Source organism: Oxyura jamaicensis, chromosome 2, assembly GCF_011077185.1.
Source record: "Oxyura jamaicensis isolate SHBP4307 breed ruddy duck chromosome 2, BPBGC_Ojam_1.0, whole genome shotgun sequence".
Taxonomy (NCBI): domain Eukaryota; kingdom Metazoa; phylum Chordata; class Aves; order Anseriformes; family Anatidae; genus Oxyura; species Oxyura jamaicensis.
Window position 1 is genome coordinate 71,646,338 of NC_048894.1, and position 6,834 is coordinate 71,653,171.

Here is a 6,834-nt window from a genome sequence, read left to right on the forward strand (position 1 = left end):
TTCTCTTCTCTTCTCTTCTCTTCTCTTCTCTTCTCTTCTTTTCTTTTTTTATCAGGTTTTGAAAGCTATCACCATAACTTCATTCCTTTCTGGGTGTAACTGTCTGTAATCTTTTATGGACATCACTGAGAACCTGCAGTATTTGGTTTCATACCTATTCTTGAATGTTGATAATTCCAAAGTTCAGCTTCTGCTTTTTTTTTTTTTTTTGTTAATTTTCATGTGGCTTGTCCTAGGAGGTCAAGTCCCTTCATATGTGTTGTTGAGAAACTGGAATCCTTTGAAGACTGTCCTGTCCAATGCAGTGAAAAACAGAAGTCTGTAGGCCAAGGTATGCTTATGGGCATAAAAGACATGACAATGAGTTATTCTCAGGTTATGTAGGCAGTTAAGCGGTATACTAATTTATTGACATTAATCACTGTTTAATTCTTGACAGGGAGCTCACAACTTTTCAGTCTATGCCTTATGAGGGAGAACAAGTGCTGTTAAATAATGACTGTCATTGTGACTTTGGATCATATCATGACTTTCCCTGTTCCTTGCCAGGTAATGTGTTGTCACTTCTTGTGTTGTACAATTCCAAGGATTGTTTCAACCTTTCACCCTATGGTGGAGATAAAAACAGTCTACTTGTGTAGACTTTATGCAGTATAGGCCTGAACTTCTGCTCAGACTGGCATATTTCATGACTTGCCCATTTCTTCCTGGATTAACGGTCTTTAGAATCTTGGTTTTCACCTGATGCATATTTTTAAGTTAATTTTGAACATCTATGATTCACATTTAAATGGTGAAAATTGGTATTGTTTTCCTGGGTTTGCAAATTAACCATGACCAGGCAACTGAATTATTCCTGTTATGGTCATTAGTGACATGAATATGTTTAATGAATATGAATATAAAATTGAATAACATAAAAATCAAAGCTATTAACATTTTGCCTGCTTAACTTTTAAGCAAAAAACAGGCTAGTTAATTTACCTGCCCATATTTTCTCTTTTTACTTCTGTGCTAATAAGGTGACACATATCACTAGCTGTCAAAATACAAAACTTCCTAACAAGAATTAAAATTCATCACAACAAAATTTTACAAGAATTAAAAGTAAAATGCATAATTAAAAGTAAAATATTTTATTTACATGATGTTAAATTAAGTTTATTTTGAATTCTTTTAATGTGTTTTTCAAAGCTGAGGCTTGAAAGCTTGGGTCAAAACCAGCCTGATTGTTTAGACAGATACAGCCCAAGTTTGAGATCAGGCCTATCCATGAGTTTTGGCAAATTCTCGTCTTAAAATTGTATGAAATATATAAAATAGTTAATTCTTTATTTTTCAAACTGTTCTGTTGAGCTGTGGGTAGGTGCGATATGCATCAAAAGGACAATGAAAGGGAGAGCGAGATTTCAGTACTGCATGAAGGACCCTGAATATGTTGCTAAAGGTCACTGAGCTGAATTTGTTCATTTCCTAAATTGGAGCCAATACATAATTTGTAAAAATACACGGAGCTTTTTTTTTTTTTTTTTTTTTTTTTTTTTTTTTCCCTAGCCATTTCTTTTTTTTGTCATGGTTTTCTCATTCTGTCCTAATCTAGCTCTCCAATGTTTCTTCTCCTTCTCCCCCTATATGTCAAAATTCAAAGGCTGGGAATCATGAAAATCTTCCAGACTTGTCTTTACTAAATGGGTTGGCAGAGATAGGAACTTGACAGGAAGGCAGACCTAACAGAGCAGAGCAACAAGGCTAATAGGGAAAAGCAGCAGGGAGCAAATCGAGGCAGACAGTTCCTACTGGTGTAATGCAGTAATGTGTGCTGGTCTGTAGTGAGCTCAGGCTCCTGGAATTGAGCATAACTGTGTGTTGTAGAGAAAAAGAGTGTTGCTACATGTGATGGTTCTAGTCACAGTAAGATCAGAAATATTTACATCCTTTGGTACTGTGTGCCTGTGGAGTATCTTGCATCCTTTACACTGTCCACAGAACTGTGATCCAGGATATAAATGTCCATTTTTGTATACATTTCCCATCTCATGTGTCCATAAAAGTCACAGCCAAAAATCATCGGAGGACTGATGTTTCACTAATGGTTGAGTCTGCAACTGAAGCACTGTCTATGGCATATCTTAAGTGCTTAGTACCCATCCAGAGGCTGAACATTCTCACATTTTGCCAATGTAAAAATAGTTAACTATTTCACCGAAGGCCATTTGAGCTAAAACTCCTTTTATTGCTTATTATTATTATTATTATTTTATCCCATAGCTCTAAACTTACCCATTACTTCCCTGAACGACTGAAATGTCACCCTGCCATCTCCAGTGTCTGCTAAAGATGGAGATAGTAAAAACATTTATTCTTTTACACTGCAGACAATTGCACATTGTCAAACTAGGGAGACAAAGGAGGACAGAATAAAGCCACATTATTTGTTATTTTTTTAAGACGCAATTCCACTTAATTCTGTGAAACTAAATAAATAGATACCTGTGAGGGATGCATGGCTTGCAATCAGTGACAGATTTCATAACGCGTGCTCACTGAATTGTTTGTGTAGAAACGAATGGGGCGATCACCTTGCCGAGGCGATCGCCCCCGGGGCAGACATGCTCTGCAGCGGAGCGGGGGATGGGGACAGGCAGGGCTGTTTTCCCGGCATCGAAGCCACTCGAGGCAGCCGAGAGAGCCGCCACAGCCCGGCAGCCCCCCTGAGGGACGCTGACGAGGCGTAGGCGGAGCCAGCAGCGCCCCCTCCCCGGCCGTTCAAAAGCAGCCCCTGGGGAGCGCGGCGACCAGGACGGGCAAACGGGGCCGGGCGCGGCAGAGAGGCGGGGCGCGGCAGGTCGCGCAGGCAGGGCGAGCAGGGAGGGCCGGGCGATCCCCCCCGCCCCTAAGAACACCTCAGCCGACGGCTTTCGACCAACAGCAAGGCCACCGTGGTCCTCGCTAGGCAGAGAGCTCGCGCTAGAAGGTCTGTAGGCACCCAGACAGAGTGCCCGCTCAGAAATGCGGCAGTGCAGGTCTCTGGGTGCAGGGAGTGCCAGAGCCTGCTGCTGCCATCCGAGGGAGGCGGAGATACCCTGTGCGTGAGGTGCGAGCAGGGGGACGACCTGGTCCGCCTGGTGGCAGAGCTCAAGGAGGAGGTGGAGAGGTTGAGGGCCATCAGGGAGTGCGAGCGGGAGATAGACTGGTGGAGCAACTCCCTGCAAGGCCTGAAGGAGAGGCACCGGGGTGAGACTCCCTAGATGGGGGTGGACCCCCTGCCTGGTCGCTGTCGGGCAGAGAGAGGGGACCTAGGAGCTGAGGAGGAGTGGAGACAGGTCCCTGCTCGGCGTTGCAGGAAACGCCCCCCAGTGCCTGCCCCACCTTCCCAGGTGCCCTTACACAACAGGTTTGAGGCCCTGGAGCTTGAGAGAGCGGTGGATGAGGGTGTGACAGAAAAGTTAACCAGGAAGCCCAGGGCGAGGAAATCTGCTCCATGCGTCAAGACTGCTCCCACCAAGAAGGAGAGAAGGGTGATCGTGGTGGGCGACTCCCTTCTCAGAGGAACGGAGGGCCCTGTCTATCGGCCGGACCCCACCCGTAGGGAAGTCTGCTGCCTCTCTGGGGCCAGGGTCAGGGATGTCACCAGAAAGCTTCCCAACCTGGTTCACCCCTCTGATTACTACCCGCTACTGATAGTCCAGGCTGGCAGTGATACCATTGATGAGAGAAGCCTGAAGGCTATCAAACGGGACAAGGGGCCTGGGACGGTTAGTGGACGGAGTGGGAGTACAGGTGGTGTTTTCGTCCATTCCTACAGTGGCAGGGAATGGTTCAGAGAGGACACGAAAAGCCCACCTGATAAACACGTGGCTCAGAGGCTGGTGCCAACACAGAAGTTTTGGGTTCTTTGACCACGGGGCGCTCTACTCGGCACGCGGCCTGATGGCCGTAGATGGGTCCCAACTGTCCGCAAGGGGAAAATGGATCCTGGCCTGGGAGCTGGCAGGGCTCATTGAGAGGGCTTTAAACTAGGTAAGAAGGGGGAGGGGGATGAAACAAAGCCTGTTGGAGGTGTGCCAGGGGGAACAGTGGCAAGGCTGGGGGAGAAGGCAAAGACTCAGCTGAAGTGCATCTACACTAATGCACGCAGCATGGGCAACAAGCAGGAGGAGCTGGAAGCCATTGTGCAGCACTCAGGCTATGACTTGGTTGCCATCACAGAAAGGTGGTGGGATCACTCTCATGACTGGAGTGCTGCACTGTCTGTCTACAGGCTCTTCAGAAGGGACAGGCAGCACGGAAGGGGTGGTGGAGTGGCTCTCTGTATTAGAGAGTGTTTCGATGTTGTAGAACTCGAGGCTGGGCATGACAAAGTCGAGTCCCTTTGGGTTAGGATCGGTGGAAAGGCCAACAAGGGAAGCATCCTGGTGGGGGTCTGTTATAGATCACCAAACCAGGATGAGGAGACGGATGAGGAGTTCTACAGGCAGCTGGCTGAAGTTGCGAAATCGTCAGCGCTTGTTCTTGTGGGGGACTTTAACTTCCCTGACATATCCTGGAAGCACAACACAGCCCAGAGAAAGCAGTCCAGGAGGTTTCTGGAGAGCGTGGAAGATAACTTCCTGACGCAGCTGGCTGGCAAGCCTACCGGGGAGGTGCCCCGCTAGACCTTCTGTTCACTAACAGAGAAGGACTGGTGGGAGACGTCCTGTTCGGGGGCTGTCTTGGGCAGAGTGACCACAAAATGGTAGAAGTCTCGATACTTGGTGAAGTCAGGAAGGGGATCAGTAAAACCGCTGTCTTGGACTTCCAGAGGGCTGACTTTGAGCTGTTCAAGACACTGGTTGGCAGAGTCCCTTGGGAGGCGGTTCTGAGAGACAGAGAAGCCCAGGAAGGCTGGGCGCTCTTCAAGAAAGAAATCTTAATGGCTCAGGAGCGGTCTGTCCCCACGTGCCCAAAGACGAGCTGGCATGGAAGAAGACGGGCCTGGCTGAGCAGAGAGCCGTGGCTTGAGTTTAGGAGAAAAAAGAGGGTTTATAATCTTTGGAAAAGAGGGCGGGCCACTCAGGGGGACTACAAGGATGCTGCGAGGCGGTACAGGGACAAAATCAGAAAGGCCAAAGCTCATCTGGAGCTCAATCTGGCCACTGCTGTTAAATATAATAAAAAATGTTTTTATAAATACATCAATACAAAAAGGAGGACTAAGGAGAATCTCCACCCTTTACTGGATGTGGGGGGAAACTTAGTAACCAGAGATGAGGGAAAAGCTGAGGTGCTTAACGCCTTCTTTGCCTCAGTCTATAGCAGCAAAACCAGTTGTTCTCTGGATGCCCAGTACCCTGAGCTGGTGGAAGGGGATGAGGAGCAGAATGTGGCCCCCACAATCCACGAGGAAATGGTTGGTGACCTGCTACAGCACTTGGATGCACGCAAGTCGATGGGGCTGGATGGGATCCACCCGAGGGTACTGAGAGAACTGGTGGAGGAGCTGGCCAAGCCGCTTTCTGTCATTTATTGGCAGTCCTGGCTATCGGGGGAGGTCCCACTTGACTGGCGGCTAGCAAACGTGACGCCCATCTACAAGAAGGGCCGGAGGGTAGACCCGGGGAACTATAGGCCTGCCAGTTTAACATCAGTGCCAGGGAAGCTCATGGAGCAGATTATCTTGGGTGTCATCATGCAGCAGTTGCAGGGCAAGCAGGCGATCAGGCCTAGTCAGCATGGGTTTATGAAGGGCAGGTCCTGCTTGACGAACCTGATCTCCTTCTATGACAAGGTGACACGCTTAGTGGATGAAGGAAAGGCTGTGGACGTGGTCTACCTTGACTTCAGTAAGGCATTTGACACCGTTCCCCACAGCATTCTCCTCAGGAAACTGGCTGCTCGTGGCTTGGACTGGCATACCCTTCGTTGGGTTAAGAGCTGGCTGGATGGCCGGACCCAGAGAGTTGTGGTGAATGGAGTCAAATCCAGTTGGAGGCCGGTCACTAGTGGAGTCCCCCAGGGCTCGGTACTGGGACCAGTCCTCTTTAACATCTGCATCGATGATCTGGACGAGGGGATCGAGTGCACCCTCAGTAAGTTTGCAGACGACACCAAGTTAGGTGCATGTGTCGATCTGCTTGAGGGTAGGAAGGCTCTGCAGGAGGATCTGGATAGGCTGGACCGATGGACCGAGGCCATCGGTATGAAGTTCAACAAGGCCAAGTGCCGGGTCCTGCACCTGGGGAACAACAACCCCAAACAGCGCTACAGTCTGGGAGATGAGTGGTTGGAAAGCTGCCTGTCAGAGAAGGACCTGGGAGTAGTGGTTGACAGTTGGCTGAATATGAGCCAGCAGTGTGCTCAGGCGGCCAAGAAGGCCAACAACATCCTGGCTTGCATAAGAAACAGCGTGGCCCGGAGGTCCAGGGAAGTGATTGTCCCCCTGTACTTGGCTCTGGTGAGGCCGCACCTCGAGTACTGTGTTCAGTTTTGGGCCCCTTGCTACAAGAAGGACATGGAGGTCCTTGAGTGAGCCTAGAGAAGGGCAACGAAGCTGGTGAAGGGTCTGGAGAACAAGTCTTATGAGGAGCGGCTGAGGGAGCTGGGACTGTTTAGCCTGGAGAAGAGGAGGCTCGGGTGACCTTATTGTACTCCACAGGTACCTTAAAGGAGGCTGTAGCGAGGTGGGGGTTGGTCTATTCTCCCACATGCCTGGTGGCAGGACGAGGGGGAATGGGCTCCAGTTGCGCCAGGGGAGGTTTAGGTTGGATATTAGGAAGAACTTCTTTACTGAACGGGTTGTTAGACACTGGAATAGGCTGCCCAGGGAAGTGGTTGAGTCACTGTCCCTGGAGGTCT

The 6,834-nt window shown here is 49.3% G+C and overlaps 1 long non-coding RNA gene across 1 annotated transcript in view; it reads left to right on the forward strand.

The window, feature by feature from the left end:
* Window positions 1-550, forward strand: part of LOC118163167 — a 63,351-nt gene extending 62,801 nt beyond the window's left edge. The window contains exons 3-4 of the long non-coding RNA XR_004748885.1: window positions 237-331; window positions 440-550. This is a non-coding gene — a long non-coding RNA (uncharacterized LOC118163167). The remainder of the gene's footprint in view (window positions 1-236; window positions 332-439) is intronic.
* Window positions 551-6,834: the final 6,284 nt, after the last annotated feature.